Source organism: Palaemon carinicauda, chromosome 29 (genome assembly GCF_036898095.1).
Source record: "Palaemon carinicauda isolate YSFRI2023 chromosome 29, ASM3689809v2, whole genome shotgun sequence".
In the NCBI taxonomy this organism is placed as follows: Eukaryota; Metazoa; Arthropoda; class Malacostraca; order Decapoda; family Palaemonidae; genus Palaemon; species Palaemon carinicauda.
The window spans coordinates 27085330-27106327 of NC_090753.1; positions in this window are offsets into that span (position 1 = coordinate 27085330).

The window sequence follows — 20998 nt, forward strand, 5'->3', positions numbered from 1 at the left end:
TAATCAAGCGGCAGGTTTTATAACACTGCCTGCCGCTACCACATGAAATTCTATTTCTTGTAATTGCTTCACGTAGTGCTTGAAGAAAGCTCTGAAAAACTTCCAACCAGTGTAAGCACGCAGGCTTTCAAACAACATTGTCTGAAAGAAATTTAGAGACGAAGCAACTTTTCTCGGATCATGACCTGCGGGTGTACTGTCTGGATCCGCTCTGCGTATAAAATAGGTGATTTTCACGCTTATCTTTATCAAGGATAACGTTGAACCAGAAGTCTCTCCCCTTAAAAGCTGACCTCCCTTAAAATCTGAAGTTCTACGAAGATAGACCTTTAAGCAATCTACTGGGCAGAGGGATGCTTCTTCCTTCAGAGGGCAGATTCTCCTGGGACCCCATCTCTTAGTGGGCAGTTCGTTCTTGGCGAGAAACGACGGGTCCGGAAAGAGGTTCAGTTCTCCGGTGTCTGTGAACTGAATGTGGCCATCATCCCTCAAGAGGGCCACTATTTTGCTAACTCTGGCTCCTGAGGCTAGTGCAAATAGAATTTATACAATCTTTTACAATGGCCATCTTGTAAATAATTAGATTATTATTAGTGCGAGAGCTCACAAAGATTTTTATCACATCCAGAGTACAAAAGGTTTGATAGTTGAAGTTATCAGCTGGTGTGATGAGGACCTCCTAATCGTCATTTATAAGTCATACCAATGGTGGATTGAGTTGGGGGGCGGGGGGGGGGGTGCGTCCCCCCGCCCCACCCCTCCGCCAAACAGGTTTAAATTACATCTTGGAGTATATCAGTCAAATCTGTTATAAAGGTTTCGTTTTGGCACTGTGATGGCAGATGTGCCAATCTTACATGGCGCAATTGCTGCAAATCGCATTAAAGAAAAGTTATAAAGGGGCTCTACTGTCTCATTTAAATCACAATTTGAGTACATTAATGCAAGTTTGTGGAAATATGCCTTAGAGCTAGCTGATGAAGGATCAGTAATTCTTAAGTGTCAAATTTGGTAAAAAATCCGTTTAAGGACGACCTGGAGAGGATGCTATTTTTAGCACATTTAAAATGCGTCTTACATACATTAATAAGACTTTGTAGAAATATACTTTAGACTTTCTTGATAAAGGATCAGCAGGTCTTGAGAGTCAAAGTTGATGCAAAACCAATTTATGAACGGCTTAAAGAGAGTGCAATATTAGCACATGGTGGATTAAAGTATATTTTCTAGCCCCACGACCTCTCTATATACCATGAATAAAACTGTGTGAATCTTTTTTTTTATATGATATAGAAGAGAAAAAACTTAATATTTATATATTCAGGTATTTATTTATACCAAAAAAGATGCAAGGGGAAAGAGTAAATACAAGGATAGGTGCACTGGTGAAGAGCGAATACAAGAAAAGGTGCACAGGTGAAGAGCGAATGCAAGAAAAGTGGCATTGGTGAAAAGTGAATACAAGAAAAGGTGCACTGCTGAAGAGCGAATACAAGAAAAGGGGCACCGATGAAGAGTAAATACAAGAAAAGATACAGTGGTGAAGAGCGAATTATTATCATTATTATTATTTGCTAAGCTACAACTTTAGTTGGAAAAGCAGGTTACTATAAGCCCAGGGGCTTCAACAGGAAAACTAGCCCAGTGAGTAATGTAAACAAGGAAAAATAAAATATTCTAAGAACAGTAACATTAAAATAAATATCTCCTATATAAACTATGAAAGCTCTTAACAAAACAAGAAGAAGAGAAAAGGGATAGAATAGTGTGCTCGAATGTACCCCCAAGCAAGAGAATTATAACCCAAGATTTTGGAAGACCATGATACAGAGACTATGTCACTACCTAAGACTAGAAAACAATGGTTTGATTTTGGAGTGTCCTTCTCTTAGAGGACCTGTTTACCTCAGCTAAAGAGTCTCTTCTACCCTGACCTAGAAGAAAGTGGCCACTAAACAATGATAGTACAGTAACCCGAAGAAGAATTGTTTGGTAATATCAATATTGCCAGGTGTATGAGGACAGAGGGGAATATGTAAAGAATAGGTCAGACTATTCGGTGTATGTGTAGGCGAAAGGAAAATGAACCGTAACTAGAGAGAAGAATCTAATGTACTGCTGTCTGGCCAGCTAAAGGACCCCATAACTCTTGACCAGTAGTATCTTAACGGGTGGCTGGTTCCCTGGCCAGCCTACCACCTACAAAAGGGGCACTGATGAAAAGTGAATACAAGAAAAGTTGACCTATTGGTCAAATAAAAGAAAAGGTGGACTGTCGAATAGCGAATACGAGAAAAGGTCCACCAGTGAGGAGCGAATAAAAAAAAGGGCACTGGTGAAAAGTGAATACAAAAAATGATGCACTGGTGAATAGCAAATCCAAGAAAAGGTGCACTGGGTAAGAGTGAATGCAAGAAAAGGTGCACTGGTGAAGAGTGAATACAAGAAAAGGTGCCCTGGTGAAGAATGAATACAAGACAAGGTGCACTGGTGAAGAGTGAATACAAGAAAAGGTGCCCTGGTGAAGAATGAATACAAGAAAAGGTGCACTGGTGAAGAGTGCCTAGAAGAAAAGGTGCATTGGTGAAGAGGTGCATACAAGAAAAGATGCAATTGTGAAGAATGAAATATAAGAAAAAGTGCACTGGTTGAGTGGAATGAGATAAGTGTCAATACTGTTTACAATTTTATATTAATTTATTATATTTATCTGGATATCATAATTCAATATCTAACTTATTTAAATCATGAATTATCATTTTTTTTAAATCTAATGTTTCATAACTTTTGCAAGGTAGTAGTAGTGGTAGTAGTAGATATGGTAAAACATTGCTATCCAACAATAAGCTGTTACAGGGGATGACTGGTTACCAAATCAACAGTATTAAGTCAGTCCTGAAAAATAAACTATGATCTCAGCTGCTTTTCATCCACGGTTTTATTGGATGAGATAGTGCATTGCGCAATCTTGGTGTAGTTAAAAGAGCTACATTTCCAAAGTTAGTCAAAGGTAATTCTGTGTTGTAATATTGTGCTGATCAATTCGTTTCTCCAAACAAAAACGATATGTAATTGAACACACTGGAGCCAGGGTAATGGTTGTATTATTTGGTGGGAAAAGTCACTGACATCTTTGCGCCATGCAAAATTATGTCCTGAAAAATCTTTTGTAGCACCGGATCATCTACCCCTAATGAGTCTTCAACCAAATATCATTCTCTCAGAGTTTATTACCAGATAATGTTGGGCTAGAACAGAGAGTGAAATGGATGTGTTGAGCTTTGGTTGGAAGATAGAGGGCACTAAGTCAACACCAGTAATGCCAGATATGAATGAAGCTCCAGAAATTCTGTTAAAGATATGACATTGCAACTGCTAATCTGTCTGCCGATCATCGCGGTGTAGTTGTAGGTTGTGTGGATTACCATATACACCTGCCCGTGGACAATCCCAGTTAAAAAAATTGTGATAATCAATACAATCATGTCAAATTCAATGAAGAAGATGAGTATAGATTAGTCTATGTATTAACACTCCTAATGAAATATGTAGGTACTTAAAAGATAGTAAGGTTATCATATTATCCAGTTTATACTTTTGGGACTCTGGTAGCAACCAAGAAGTCTCAAACTATATTTGCGTTGTGAAAAAGAAAAATATCACCTATCACCCTGAATGGGCGGTTAGGATTTGGATTTTATGGTAAAGTTATTATCCAACAGGGAAAGACAGGTCAGTGAGGAAAAGAAATAAGGAAATAAATAAACTACATGGTCGTCATGAGAATTTCAAATAAATTATTTCTTTAAGAACAGTAACAACATTAAGATAGATCTTTCATTTGTCATTGCTTCCTTTGTCGCAGCATTCCTTGACAAAGCATTCTTAGTCACAGCCTCGTTTGTCACGCCATCGTCTATCAAAGTTAGTTTGTTACAGCCTCCTTGCTCACAGATTCATTTGTCATAATATCCTTTATTACTGCATTTGTTTTATTTGCTTCATTTGTCACTACATTCTTGGTGATAGTATTCTTTGTCAGTGCTTCCTTTGTCACATCATCTATTGTCACATATTCTTTTGTCAATGCCTCCTTTGTCACATCATCTTCGGTCAGGCATCGTTTGTCAGTGCTTACTTTGCCATATCATCTTTGGTCACATAATAATTGTTCAGAGCATCTGTTGTCACTGTTTCCTTTGTCACATCACTTATTGTCCCAGCATTCTTTGTCAGTACTTCATTTGTCACATCATCATTGGATACATTACCCTTTGTCAGTGCTTCCTTTGTCACATCATCTTTGGTCAGAGCATCTTTTGTCACATCTTCTTTGGTTACAGCTTCCTTTATCTTAGCATCTTCCCAGAGGCCACTAAATTGAAATCAGCGTCTGTCGCATCTGGCCATAATGGACTACAGATGGCCCCCAAATTATTCAGAAATTGAGTATTCAACCTAATGATTCTATATGCATGCAAAGAGAGAGAGAGAGAGAGAGAGAGAGAGAGAGAGAGAGAGAGAGAGAGAGAGAGAGAGAGAGAGAGAGAGAGAGAAAAAAAATTTCATGTATGAAGAATATTTCTTTTATGTTTTTCATATTATTTCACCCATTTCACCCACACAAAATAAATAAGATATTCCTAAAATAAACTATCAATCCAATCCCAAAGGAATGCATGTGGCTCAATCTACGCCCAGATGCTGGAAATTTATGTTTTATTTCCAATGGATGATCCAGCAATTGTAAAACACAGTTGAAGATGTCATACAAAAGGGTTTTGATTTTTCCAGTGGAAAATGAAATCCCGTTTCTCCCATTCTTGCAATCAAATACATTGCTTCAACAGGAAATTACAATTTATCTAGAGGAAAAGTTTATATCCGATTGTTCGTGACATTTAATTGAATGGCATGACGTTTTGGATGGATGAACGAGAAAATGTCCAAAGATCGCGTGAGTTTTAGTTGCAAATTGAGTGAATGGGAGTATGAAATTATATGAATCAATGTGAGTGGATTTAAAAGAAATTGGGATTCAGGAATACTAAATGAAAAAAAGAAGTTATTAGAACTAGTAACATTGACATAAACAGGCATTTAAGATATAGCAGTAAGCTTTTTTTGGATGATCATCTTAAAAAGGAAAGTGACTGGAGCATAATCCTGGTATGAAGAACCATATCTGTAAAGAAGAATTGGTAGGGAAATTCCTCAATACCTTTCACACTCAGCAAAAAATCGAAACATTTTGTTGCTTTACCAACTACTTCCCTGCTTCACCCATTTGCTAATTATTATTTCACACCTAAATGCTCATCATTTACGCATTTTCTTTTCAAAAAGAACCGAACGAAGCACCAATACTCCCTTCTCTTGGATTGATTGTTTCTTTAAACATAACTTTCCGTTATTCCAGTAACTTTCAAATCAAATAAGTTTTGTGAATATTTAGGAAATACATCTTCATATTTATACAAATAGAATAATGAGATAGAAAACCAGTGTCGTTAACTAGTCCAGGTCTGATACGATCGAGAAAACGTTTAAAGAAAAAAAAAAAGACTGCAAGCTCAATCTATCTTGAAGAACAACGAACCTCATTAGCCTGGTACAAATATTTGTGGGTTCCAAAGGGACGTAAAAGGGTTAAGTAGGAAGGACAAATTCGGTCAAGGTAAGAAAATTGCTGCAACGAGCAGAGGGTTACAAAACATCCAAATAAACTTTTTTTTTTTTAAATATCTCAAAACCTACGAGTATCAGGTTTAAAGGTTTAAAGGCAACTCATGAATGACAGAGGCAAGGGCAGTGATATTCCCTGGCAGGACAATTCCCTAGAGCCTGACCATATATACATGTGATCAGTAAACAAACATCTTTCCACCCAAGATAGGACCAGAGAGGGCCAAGCAATGGCTGTAATGACTCAGCAGGTAGAATTATAGGCTCCCTAAAGTCTCCCATGCTAAGCATCAGAAGAATGGTGAGGTTGCAGACACTACAAGAAACTATCTAGCTTGAGCTGGTCTCGAACTCTAGTCCATTAGATTTCCAGGCAGGGATGTTTCCAATAGGCCACCACAACTATTGTGGAAGCTTACAGGAAAATCCCTCGAGACATAAAAAAAGATAAAAAAAAGAGGGATGACGAACTCCACAACGTTTGTCAACATGAAGAGATAAAAGATTTTGTGCCAAAAAATAACTTTTACCACTTTATAGAGAAATAATTATAACAAGGTGCCTTAGACATTCATATTGTGTCCTTTTGCGAGAGAGAGAGAGAGAGAGAGAGAGAGAGAGAGAGAGAGAGAGAGAGAGAGAGAGAGAGAGAGAGAGAGAGAGAGAGATAATTCTAAGGTTATTGATATCATCTGGCGAAATGGTTACACGTGTGTTTTTCTGAGAGAGAGAGAGAGAGAGAGAGAGAGAGAGAGAGAGAGAGAGAGAGAGAGAGAGAGAGAGAGAGAGAGAGAGAGAGAGAGAGAGAGTACTAAGGTCATTAATATCATCTGGCAAAATGGATACATGATTGTTTTTCCTGAGAGAGAGAGAGAGAGAGAGAGAGAGAGAGAGAGAGAGAGAGAGAGAGAGAGAGAGAGAGAGAGAGAGAGAGAGAGAGTAAATGTCCTATTTCAATGAAATATACCCATTGATTTTCTGTAAGAAAAACGTTATGCATAAGATATTGAGTACGCCGATAGTTTTCTCTCAAAAATGTATCACACGTTTATGTTATTATTATTATTATTATTATTATTATTATTGTTATTATTATTATTATTATTCTAAGCTATAGCCCTAGTTAGAAAAGCAAGATGCTATACACCCAAGGTCTCCAACAGGGAAAAATAGCCGAGTGAGGAAAGGAAATAATAAACGATATGAGAAAGTATGAAAAATTCAAAGCAAATATTTTAAAAACAGTATCCACATCAAAACAAATATTTCATTTATAAACAATAAAAAACTTCTGTTAGCTCGTTCAACAAGAAAATTTTGCTGTATATTAAATGAAAGTCTTGCTGTGATATTGCATCTGTCCACTTTTGAAACGTTTAACTCTACCTCGAAGAATTTTAATACCTTCTTCTGAGAACCCACCTTCACTCCGGTATATCAATAGCTTCCAGGTGTTCTTAAGTCTCAGGAAAGTGACGTTGGGTGGATTTGCGTGGCCCTTGCAGTCAATTCTGTGTTTTCCAGTTTGGCCACCGAATATTGGGTCTTTTTGCTGTAGGCACACACAGGGGAATCCGTTGTAAAATAGAGATAAAATGTATATATTACTTTTTTCCTATTTCTAACTTTAGTAATGCAGATGGATTCAGGGGCATATGTTCTAAACAGAAAAAAAAAATGTTTTAGGTTTTATTTTGGTTAAAAGGGAACATCTATCATACAAAAGGAAATTTTTTTTTTTTCTTATTTCGATTGTTTCGTACAACTTAATGTACATGTGCAGGGTGTCTTTATACACGTGTTCACGGATGATCCTATATTTAACAAAAAGGTGAGAAATACATTTTAATTGCATTTATGTCCCAAAGAAGAATTCGTATAAAGATTAAACGGTTTATTACTAACATCTGTAAAACATTCAATAATTGAACTTTTGAGTAATTTACGTGGAATTTTTCAAAGAAAAAATCCTTAGATCGGTAATGTGAAAATAGATAATTCTTCAAGGTTTAAAATATAACTTGTCTGAAATCTGACATATTCATTAATACATCTGTTTATGTACAGTAGGGTGAGAGATTGATAAGTCTTGTTAGGATGGGGATTTTGGGGAACCTACAGGTCTGCCCGATGAGTCATCAGCAGCCATTGCCTGGCTCTCCCTGGTCATACCTTGGTTGAAGAGGGACCTTAGACGCTTATCATATGTACATATAGACTGTCAAAATGGCATTGTTCTGCTATCTAGGGCATTGTCACTGTTCCTTGCCTCTGTGATTCATGAGTGGCATTTAAACACCCTAATTCATCCTTTCACCCAAATTCCTTCCCCACAAAAGCTATCCTTACCGACACCATCTTCCCCACCTAACTCCCCTCTCCAACACAACCCCTCCCCCCAAAAAAAACTCGAGGACTACTCTCAGTTTCCGCTGTGTTTCCACTCCAAAAAACACATTTTGTTCCCATTCCCTGCACTCTGGAGGTCAAGAGAAGTCAGGCCTGAGTTCAGTAACTGAGAGGCACTTAGACACTACAAATTCCTGAGGGAAGCTTTGACAGTGAGACAGGAGCAGCATTGATGTTTGACTTCTCTTTTGCTTTATATATATATATATCTATATATATATATATATATATATATATATATATATATATATATATATATATATATATATATATAAATATATATATATATATATATATATATATATATATATATATATATATATATATATATATATATATATATATATATATACTGTATATATATATATATATATATATATATATATATATATATATATATATATATATATATATATATATATATATATATATATATATAAATGTGTGTATATATATATATATATATATATATAAATGTGTGTATATATATATATATATATATATATATATATATATATATATATATATATATATATAAATGTGTGTATATATATATATATATATATATATATATATATATATATATATATATATATATATATATATATATATATATATATATATATAGTGTGCTACTGTAGTTAACATACATTTAGGTTTTCTTCAAATGTCATCTGTAATGTGTTATAGTTTAGAGTTGGTATGTTGCATCTTCAAGTAAAGTCTAAGTAAGTTAACTTTAAAATGGTTTATTCTTTAAGAACAGTGTTAACATCTCCATCACAGGAGTATAGCTGGTTTGGTCGGATGACCATTCCGTATGACATCGTAAAGTAAACTGATACAAATATCCATATTCATGTTAAAGTTATTTCAGCACTTAATGATTTATTTAAACACCTCATTAATACCAGAAGATACTCAATTCCGTTCTCACAGACAACCTTTCTCACGGACTGGATTGGTGTTTACTCTTCATGAAAAATGTTACATTGCTAAGGTTTGGTATTTGCATCCTGCTATGATATGACTACAGCACTTCTCACACTCGCTTCTACTTCCACAGTGACCTATTAGGTCATGTGTTTTAAACATGTAATATATAATTATTACATAAGCTCGGCCAGCTACCTCAATTTTTTTTTTTAAATATAACAACACGTCAAAATATGTTTACTAGGAGTGTGACTGCATATATATATTATTTTTTGTTTAACTTTAGCCATAAGCAAATGAGAATGCATGTTCAAATAGGCACATTAAAAAAAAATAATAATAATAACGCATATTAACAGGTATTACCAAAGCAAAGAAAAAATGCATGATAAATACAGATCACATATATGGTACATTGCTAGCAAACGATTATATGGTACCAAAAGAAAATACTGATATACATATGATTTGGTAACTTTGTTAAAGAATAATTGTTACCTTTGTCAGAAATATAGATTATTATATTACGGTAATTAATAAAAATATTTGTTACCTTGGTAAAGATACAAATTTAGTGCACAAACACGAATTCCTGGTACGTGCACGTACCACGGTTCCATACACACACACACACACACACACACATATATATATATATATATATATATATATATATATATATATATATATATATATATATATATATATATATTGTAAGTAAGCCTTAGGTTTTTTTTTATAATGTATTAGCTTACTTAGGTTAGTTTTTAAGTTCCTCTTTCATTTTTTTTTGAAGGCTTTAAAGTTCATGGTTAGTTCGCCTTCTTGTTAGTAGGGGTCTCCTCACTCCAGTGGTATTTTTGTATAGTCTTGTTGACTAATCCTCCCTGTTTCTCCCCTCCATATTTTGGCTCTGCTGAGTTGACTTGAGACTGGGTTTCCAAGCTACAGGCAGTTGGTATCTGCACCCTGATTTGTGAGCCTATTACCTCTGGATATACAGCAAGTCTCTGAACGAATATATATATATATCTTCACCTCAGCTGGCCGTTACTTCACATCTCTACCATTTTATTATTGCCTCTGGTGCAGTACTTGCCAGAGGGGCCTCGCTTGGCGACGGTAAGGAGTGTCATTCATTTCTTGTAAATTATTGACGAAGATTATTGGGATCCGGCGTCCATGATCATGAATGAATATGATTACGGCTGTGCTGCAGTGTCAGGTTAATTTCCTGTTGGAGCTCTATAATGGTATTGAGAGTTGCCGTCTGCTGCCCTTATTGAAGGACCTATGGGAGGAGACCTTCATCATCTCATCATCCGTTAGCATGTAAAATTTAGGTTATTTTTTCTTTTCGTTGTTTTCTATTCCTCTCTGGGCCCCCTTTCCTCCTTCAGAGGTTGAATGTGTTGACTGGTAATTTGGGTATATGTTTAGTAAGTGGTATTTTTGATTTAATGTTAATGATGAGGCCTAGCTATTATTTTCTATATTTTATTGAATTGTAATATATATTGGTTTTTATTTCATTGTTTTGTTATCCCCCTTGAGTTATTCTTGTGCTGCATTTTCCTGGGCTTGCTTCCACCTTTGTGGCTTGCTGCCTTTTGAACACCTAAATATTGATTATTTATGGTCCTGTAGACCTAGTGTGTGTTGTGGTCCAACGAGACCATTACAATTGGCGACCTTGCCAGGATTCATCGTATCCTGTGGTGTTCTTGTTGCAGTGCAAGCGTAATTCTTGGGGTGTTGTTATTGTTAGGTGGCATGGTTACACCTCCTCAGTGTTTGGTTGGCTGGCGCTATTGCAAGTGAAATAATTTTGTTATATGTAAAGTGTTGTAATTACTTGCAATCAAAATGGATGACATGAATATCGTAGAGTTGCTTGAAGGAGAGGGATGGCAGGATAGGTTGGCCGAATTAAGCAAAGAGGAGTTAGAAAGTGTGGCAGATTTTTTTGAAGTGGAAAGAACGGTAACAATGAAGAAGGGTATACTATTGCTAAAGGTTTATGAGTGCGTTAAGGAGACTAAGACAGGAGCCAAACCCAAGGTTAGGCAAGAAGAGGGATTGTCAGTAGAAATTTTGGATAGACAGATTAGTCTAAAACAAATGGAAATACAGCAGCAAAAAATGGTGTTTGAAGAGAGAGAGAGGGAAAGGAAGCATGAGTTAGCTAAGTTGGCTTTGCAAACGCCAGGGTCACCAGGGTCTCCTTCTCGTGTTGAGGCTTCCTCCTCCTTCTCAAATTTAGCTCAGGCTTTGAAGTTTGTCCCGAACTTCCAGGAAGATAATGTTGCTGAGTTCTTTATGTCATTCGAAAGAATTGCTAACAGGTTAGAATGGCCTATTGGATTATGGACTACCCTTATCCAGAGTAAATTGATTGGGAAAGCCCAAAAGGTATATGTAGCTTTGGAAGAAGATCTCTCCTCGGATTATGAGAGTGTAAAGGCGATAGTGTTGAAGGCATATGAGCTCGTGCCGGAGGCCTATCGGCAAAGGTTCCGTAATTTGAGTAAAAAAGAAAATCAGACTTTCGTAGAATTTGCAAGGAGTAAAGAGCAATATGCTACTGATTGGTTAAAATCTAAAGAGGTGGACAATTTTGATAAGCTAAAGCAGTTGCTGTTGGTTGAAGAGTTTAAAAGGTGTACTCCTGACCGTTTGAAGGTTCATTTGGAGGAGTTGAAATTAGATTCCCTTCAGGAGGTTGCTGTGGCGTCAGATGAGTATTTTTTGTCTCATAAAGATACTATGAAAGAAACTGTATTTAAGGAAAAACCACGTTGGGGTTGTTCTGGGAGATCTGGTAATTTTAATAACCAAAAGAATGTTTCTCAGAATGTTCAGTTAAATAAGGGTTCTCAGAATGTTCAATCAAATGAGGTTTCTCCGAATGGCCAATCAAAGGTGAATTACTCGCAAAATAACAGACTTGGTGAGTCGGGTGTTTATGATCCACAAAAGCTGAGGAATTTGACGTGTTTTTTCTGTAACAAGAGGGGTCATACCAAAAGAATGTGTTATGCTTGGAAAAAGGTTTGTAACAGTAAAGGTAATCCGGTGATGGCGGTTGAGAAAAGTGCTAGTCAGGGTGGGGCTCTGCCCTCTCAGACTCAATGACTAAGAAAGTCAGTGACTGCTAGTTCCTTCGGTGATTTTCTGGCCGTGGGTGAAGTCTCGCTGGATGGTGAAGGCCAAGGGAGAAAAGTTAATATTTTACGTGATACCGGAGCCGCGCAATCATTAATTCTTAGAGATTCGGTCCCGAATGATTTTGTGTATGAGAATCGGGAGTTTGTTATTTTGAGTGGTTTTCCGGACACGGTAAAATCTTATCCAATTGGTCTATTTCATCTTAGTTGTCCTTATTTTTCGGGGAATGTCCGTTTGGCTATTGTTGATAAATTTCCGATTAAAAAGGTGGATGTGGTTCTCGGAAATGAGATTGTGTATGAAAATAAAAATGTGCCAATTGTGATTAATCCGGATGTGGAAGTAGGGGTAGTCACTCGTGCTAAGGCAAAGGCTGTTGACGCTGCAGAGTCAACAGTAGACGTTGATTTGAGTAGTTTAGGACGTAGTGATGTATCTGTAGACAGTAGTAGTAGTGTTAGATTAAAACCCAAATGGACTTTTAAAGAACTTGTTTCGGCTCAGAAAAAGGAGTTTGGTAGTCTCCCTATTGAGTCTGGTGAGATAACGAACGTGACAGTTCCTATTTTTAAGGTAATTAATAGCATATTATACAGAATAAGTAGACCAATGCATGCCTCGGGGGAGGATTACGAAATTATACGACAGATTGTGGTTCCTGAATGTTACCGTCATGAGTTGATGTCATTAGCTCACGAGAATGTGATGGCGGGACATTTTGGTATTCACAAAACAGTCAGTAGGTTATTAAATAATTTCTTTTGGCCCAAGCTGAAAGGTGATGTTAAAAAATTTGTTAATAGTTGCGAGGTTTGTCAGAGAGTCGGCAAACCTAACCTACCTATTCCAAAGGCTCCATTAATACCTATCCCAGTTGTGTCTGAACCTTTTCGGGAAGTGTTAATTGATGTTGTTGGTCCTCTCCCAAAGTCAAAGAGTGGAAATGAGTATATTTTCACTATTATGGATCGTATGTCTCGGTACCCCGAGGCAATCCCCTTGCGGTCCATAAGGAGTGAAAAGATTGTAGAGGCATTAATAGGTTTCTTTTCAAAATTTGGTCTCCCGAAGGTAATTCAGTCAGACTGCGGTACTAACTTCACGAGTCGTTATTTTAAGCAGAAAATGACTGAATTGGGCATTAAACATGTAACTTCCTCGCCTTATCATCCAGAGTCACAGGGTGCTTTGGAACGTTTTCACCAAACTATGAAAAGCATGTTAAAGAAATATTGTATTGGGAATGGGGCTGAATGGGATAAAAACCTTCCATTCCTCTTATTCGCTTTCCGCTCTATTCCTGGTCAATCTCTCGGTCTCTCTCCTTTTAATCTGATTTTTGGACATTCTGTAAGGGGTCCGCTGGATATTGTGAGAGAGGCTTGGGAGGGAGATGCCCCTGATTTGAATTTGATTGATTACCTTAATAATTTGAATGCTAAATTAACCAGGGCTTGGTCTTTTGCAGGTGAGAATTTGTTGAAAAGTCAGAAGAAAATGAAATTTTATTTTGACAGAAAGACTGTGACCCGGGACTTCGACGTAGGACAGAAGGTACTGGTTCTGTTACCTATCCCAGGTAATTCTCTCAAAGCTACTTTCCAGGGACCATGGAAGGTATTGAAGAAGGTAAATAATGTTAACTTCTTGGTGGAAACCCCCGATAGGAGAAGGCCTCATCAATTGGTACATATAAATATGATGAAAGCTTTCCATGAAAGAGAGAAGGTTAGGCCAATTGCGACTCTTTGTGACGGTAGAAATGACTTGGTCGGTTATAATGCTTCTTTTTCAGATGAGCATAATAATAATTCTTTTTCAGAGGACAGGGACTTGAAAGATAGTGAATGGCTGGCAGGTAATGTCGAGGCTTTAGAAAATTTACCTCAGATGTTGGGTCACTTGGGTAATGATGAGCAACAATCCTTGAGAAATTTGGTTTTAAAATATAAGGACTTGTTTTCTAATGTGCCCGGCAAGACCACGATCTTGCAGCATGACGTGGACGTAGGGGACGCCACGCCCGTGAAGCAGGCTCCTTATAGGTTGAACCCAAAAAAGAATGAGATTGTTGCTAGAGAGGTTGAGTATATGCTCAAGCATAATTTAATAGAGCCGAGTTGTAGTCCTTGGTCATCTCCGGTTGTGTTGGTGAAGAAATCGGACGGAGACTATCGTCTTTGTTTCGATTATAGGAAGCTTAATGAGGTGACCAAGGCTGATAGTTTTCCATTGCCTCGTGTGGAAGATTGTATTGATCGCATGGGTCGGGCTAAATACATTACAAAATTTGATTTATTAAAGGGATATTGGCAGGTGCCTTTGTCGGAAAGGGCCAGGAGTGTTTCGGCTTTTGTAACCCAACAGGGATTATTTCAGTGTAAGGTAATGCCCTTTGGGATGAAAAACGCTGCTGCCACCTTTCAGAGACTTATGAATTCGTTGGTTAGTGGTCTAGAGGGGTGTGTGGTGTATATCGATGACTTGGTTATTTTTAGCGACGACTGGCAGTTGCACCTGAAGAGAATTGAGGCCTTATTCAAAGTACTTAGGAAAGCAGGCCTGGTTATTAATTTAAGGAAGTCTGATTTTGCAAAAGCAACGGTGGTATATCTTGGACATGAGATAGGAGCAGGTATGGTGGCTCCCAAGGAGGCTAACATTGAGGCCATTCGTAAAGTAGAGGTTCCTAAATGTAGGAAAGATTTGCGAAGGGTATTAGGGATGGCAAGCTATTATCGCAGATTCATTCGCAATTTTTCAGACATTGCGGAACCTCTTACTGCTTTATTGAAGAAAAATGTTAAATTTGTTTGGAGTAAGGAGGCTCAGGATGCATTAGAGAGGATAAAACTGGTCCTCATTAGTCGGCCTTTGTTAACAGCTCCAAATTTTAACGCTCCATTTCAGCTTACCACTGATGCGAGTGATGTGGGGGTTGGTGCTGTATTGAGTCAAGCTGACGAAAATGGTATCGTCCACCCGGTGGCGTATTTTTCTAAAAAGCTCACTTTGCCTCAAAGAAAATATTCCACTATCGAGAAGGAGACTTTGGCCTTGATCTTAGCGTTAACTCATTTTAATGTCTATCTCTCCTCCTCAGGTGGGCCCATTAAAGTTTGTACGGACCATAATCCATTAACGTTCTTGAATCGGTACAAGAATAAGAATCAGAGATTGATGCGTTGGAGTATTTTGGTCCAAGAATTCGATCTAGAGTTTAAGCATATCCCAGGTAAAGAGAATATGGTGGCCGATGCATTGTCCCGGCTGGCAGAGTAAGTGCGAACGAGATAATTATAAGGGTTTTTCTTCACCTGTTGGTTAGTTCTGTCACTCGTGGTAACTGTTTGAGTGGTAATAATTATTTAAATATGGTTTCTTTTATTTTGTTGAACAGATTATGTAATGTAACACTCCAATGTTGGACGTAGTATTGACGGTTGATTATGATTTGATATGATAGATGGATGTTGACCAAATGTAAGATTATTATTGTTCGTTGATGCATGCAACTGTTATTTTATGGGTTAATTATATCTGTCTTTAATTGCTTGTGGAGGTGGTGAAGTTTATAATGAACTGATTTTTTTTTTTTTTTTTGAATTATGCTTAAAACTGAGGTTTTGTCAAAAATTATCTGGTTATGTGTGGTGATTTAGGAATTTATGAATGATCCTATATTGGACTCCTTATGTTTCAGGTGATGGTATTTATTACGTTAGTTGGGTATGTAAATTAGGTTAAGATTTTTTGTGACAAACTGATTTGTTTATACACCCCTTTGTCAGGAGAGTGTGGACTCCAAAGTATTGTTAATAGTGCATAAAAGAAAAGTGCTGTGTTAGTGCTGTAACATTTTATGTGTTCAAGACACTTGGGTGAAAGGTTAATGTGCAGGTGCTATGAGGGTTGTGCTGTGAAAAAGTACAGCTAAGGTGTATGATATTTTCGGGACATTAAATCATGATACCTTCGCGGCTTTGAACAATTCACCAGGGAAGAACCTCCTTTCCCTTCACATACCTTGCCAGTCTGGTGTGAACAGCAAAATGGTGTACTATTTATATTTGACGAAGGATGTGGTGTATATTTAAGGTAGCCTATGAGGCATTAAGAATGTCACCGGTTAGTATAAGTATTTGAAAGTTACCCAGGTAATGAATCCTTTATTTGGATACTATATTTTGTTGGTGATTGGTGTATGACAATTTGGTTTTGTAGCATATATTTGTCTAATACCCAACTGCACAATCAACATTCGCCGATAGATCTTGTTACAGCAAGTTGCTTCCAATTTGATTTACTCTAACCTATTACGTAAGTATAATATACACACTAAGTCCCGAGTGAAAAACAATTATATCAGTTAATTTCAAAATGTTCATGCTAATTAATGATAAAAAATTATCTAAGATTTCGTTAATTTAATGAGTTGGTAGACCGACGTAGCATAGTAAATTTCTTATAATTGTCTATACATGTCGTTCGCTAGTTATCCAACTACCATATTTGATTTGGTCGCCATCTGTCTAACAAGAGCGATCTGCCGGCTCAATTTTTGAGTCCAGAGCGATAGCGTAACGATGTAAGGCGACCAAGGGCGCTCGGGACTTGTGTGGTATCCTTCCTGTAAACCTCACCACCAGGAATCATCACTTTTGATCTTGCTGCCGGTGTGAGCAGACGTCCTGTTTACCTCTTCCGGCTTTTACTTATTTTCATTCAGCTAGGAAGCTTGCTTCTTAACAACAGTGCTTTCAACTCGTGATTGAGTATTCAACAACGATTGGACATTGATCGAACTTGGAGTTCTTCATTAGACATGGACCAGATTGACCATCCTTCGACTTTAGACCGACCTTCCCATTGTACTTCATGCCGCAAGGCTAAGCTAAGTCGAAAATTTTCATTTGATAACCACTCATTGTGTGTTAATTGTAGGGGAGTTAATTGTAACCTGACTGATGTTTGTGACGAATGTAACACTTGGTCTCTCAGTGAGAGACAGTTGTATGTTAATCATATGTCTACCTTGGCTAAGAAAAGACTTTCTAAGCAAAGACTTAGGGAGGGTTCAATGGATCGACTGGCATCGGGTAATCCTACTAGATCTTACTCGGTTGGCGAGGGGTCAGGTGAGTGTGACCGTATGTCAGTAATGTCTGAGGTGATAAACATGTCAGGTGAGCAATGTGTCCGGTCCCCTTCCCCGGTTGGACCTAGTGTAACAGGGTCAGTGACCCTTGAAGAGTGTGTTGCCGCAGCAGAAGAACGTTGGGGGTCTGAATTGGGGGCTGTTAATTCTAGAATTGATACCTTAGCCTCAGGTCTTCAGAATGTGGCCTCTCAATTAGGCACACTAACTACTCTTTTCAGCTCCCTCGGTCCTGCTCTGGGTCTCCCCATTCCACCCTGTGCTGAAGGAAGCACTCATGCTGAACCGGCCCTAACGGGTTCCGGGTGTGAGCCCGCCCCGATGCAGAGCAGGTCCGGAGTAATGTCGTACTCCCCTATTAGCTCAGAGTTAGATGTTAGGGGTAGTGAAGGTGGTAGATTCTTCGTCCAGACTGGAAAGGGGCAAGCAGGGTCACAGCTGACTGCACCTTCCAGTCTTCCTTGTGGGGATAATGCCCTTCAGGTAACCTCCATTTGTCCTGTTTCGGACGAGGGTTCGTCAGGGAGGGTTTTCGGAGAGAGCGGCACTCTCCAGCTACAGGGTGGATGTGTAGGGAATGATATTGCTTCACATTCCCCTGGGAATCGAGATACTGTAATTGTGAGAGGTTCTAAGGAACACCCTGATGGTCTTGAGAAGGGTAGGGTCGAAGCCCAGGTACATGCTGCACCAGATTGGTCTCCAGTCAGGGCTCCTTCATTGTCTTCTTCGCGAACCCCTCGAGAGGGGGGCTCATCGTCAGAGCCGTCGGCCATCATGAGGGCAGCCAGGAGGTTTGCTCCAGAGGTTGGGGATGACATCCAAGGCTTGGAGGAGGGCGACATTCCATCTTCTGCTTTTCGAAGGATGATTGCCTTCACCCAAGAGGCTTTAGTGGAATCTAAATCGAACATTACAGTTCAGGAACCTGGCGAGTTCCCTTCGGTATCCAGATTTTTGGAGGACACTCGTCAGTCAAAGAAACGGAATCCTATTCCACGCTGGTCGACAGGAGAATTTCTCAGACATGGGAGACAGGTGGTCACCAAGAAGTTGGCAGAGTATGCGGAAGGTGACAAACCTCACTTTCCATCTTCTATCTTGGCTAAAAACAGGAGGGCCTATTTAGCTATTGGAGAGGATCCTCCAGCTCCATATCCAGTGCCTCTTAACCCTTCATGGGAGGATATGACCAACCTCCAGAAAAACCATAAATCGTTAGTGGGTGTTTCTTTGGAGGATTGTGCCAAGCTCGAGCTGTCGACTAGAACAGTTCAGGAGAATCTGAACATGATGGGATGGCTTTGGGGTTCACTGATGGGCCTTCTGTCAGAACCAGGAGCCTTGGAGCAGTACCGACCCCTTTACAATCAGTTGGCCAACTCCATAAACCTCTCCATCAAGTCATCTATGACTGAGATATGTCTTCAAGAAGCATATCTGACTTCACGGAGGAGGGACTTCTTCTTGTCCCATGCCCCTCCGTCTCTCTCTGACATTCAGAAGAGAGCGTTGAGGGCTTCCCCTCTCTTTGCAGATCATTTGTTCAATGAGGACACACTTGCGTCATCCCTGGAGAGGGCTCATCTCAAAGCTAAGGAGACAAGGGAGGACAAGATTCAATCATTGCTTGTAAGGACAGTAGCACAAGCGCAAAGACCTATTCAGCCTAAACCAGTGCCCAAACAGCCCTTGGTCGTAGGTGAGAAGAGACAGGTCAGCTTCCAGACTTCAACATACAAGAAGCCGAGGACAGGTTATCAAGGCCCAGGAATTTCGTCTTCCCATGCTTCTACAACCCAACGACAACCTCGACCTTCTTATAGCTCGACATCAGCACATAGAGGACAAAGAAGGCCAAAGACAGTCGGCAAGGGTTTTCGTCCATAGGGACTACAGCCCTCGTGTATAAAGATAGGAGGCTGCCTTCAACACCACTGGCAGGCCTGGGAGGACCTGGATCCAGACCCTTGGGTCATTCAAGTTCTAAGGTACGGGTACAGGATTCCGCTCAGCCAGCCTCCTCCATTATCGAACAGTCCAATAGCCTTCAACTCTTACCAGGGGTCGTCAGAGAAGGGAAGAGCTCTTCAGGCAGAGTTAGAGGATCTGGCAAGAAAGGGAGCGATAGAATTAGCTTCGCTTCCATTCCTTGGTTTTTACAGCCTTATGTTTATCGTCAAAAAGGCTTCCGGTTCTTGGAGACCCATCATAGACCTCTCTCGTCTGAATCATTTCGTAATGAAAACTCATTTCAAAATGGAGACTCCAAGGTCGGTCCTTTTGGCGGTCAGACGGAACGACTGGTTCTTCTCACTCGACCTGAAAGACGCGTATCTCCAAGTTCCCATTCACCCTCAGTCCCGACATCTACTGAGGTTTTGCTGGGAACAGGAGGTATGGCAGTTCAAAGCTCTCTGCTTTGGCCTAACGACAGCTCCACAGGTCTTCACTCGCCTTATGGCACCTGTGGGAGCCGCCTTCCACAAGAGAGGCATAAGAATGGTGAGATATTTGGACGATTGGCTATTCCTGTCGAGCTCAGAACAGGAAGCCATCTACACGAGGGATGTAGTTCTGAGATTGTGCAACAAACTGGGCATTCAGATCAACTTAGAGAAGTCGACCCTAATCCCCAGTCAAGTTTCCATCTATCTGGGAATGAAGATAGACTCCTCAATTTTGAAGGCTTTCCCGACACAAGATCGCATCCAGACTCTTCAGGAATGCATCAAATTATTTTTAACGACAAACGCACCTCCAGCCAAACTTTGGATGAGACTCATCGGCCTCCTGTCGTCGCTAATTCTGTTAGTTCCCAGAGGAAGGAGGAGAATCAGACCACTGCAACACCAACTCCACAACCTTTGGGATCAAGAGGATCATCGGTTTCAGGTTCAATGGACAGAGACGATCAGACAGAGTCTAATCTGGTGGTCCAATCCAGTGAACTTGAACCAAGGTCTTCTATTGTCAACTCCTCTTCCAGATATCATGTTATTTTCAGATGCTTCGGATTCCGGATGGGGGGCATCAATAGGGGACCAGTTCGTGTCAGGGACATGGACAGCACAGGAATTGGAGGAATCTATCAATTGGAGAGAACTCAGAGCAATACAGCTTGCTCTCTGTCACTTCAACCATCTGTGCCCTTCAAGAGTCGTCGCAGTTTTCGCCGACAACTCGACGGCGATTTCTTACATAAGGAAGGAAGGAGGGACGAGGTCCCAGAAGCTGGACAGTCTTGCCCAAGAGATTCTGGCCTGGGCAGAGGGAAAGAGCGTGACACTCATGCCTCAGTTCATCATGGGCAAGGCGAACGTGACAGCAGATGCTCTGAGTCGAAGGGATCAGATCTTAAACTCCGAATGGACCATTCATCAGCAAGTGGTAGACGATTTGGTTCATCTCTGGCCAGCAACAGTGGATATGTTTGCCACCGCAATGAACCACAGACTTCAGGCTTACTTCAGTCCTCACCTCGATCCGGGATCAGTGGGAACAGATGCTATGCTTCAGGACTGGAGGCATCTTCAGGGATATGCGTTCCCTCCGTTTCCTCTGATAAGGAACATTCTGAACAAACTGAGGGAGTCCACAGGATGCAGTCTTACTCTGGTCACACCCTTCTGGCCTCAGAAA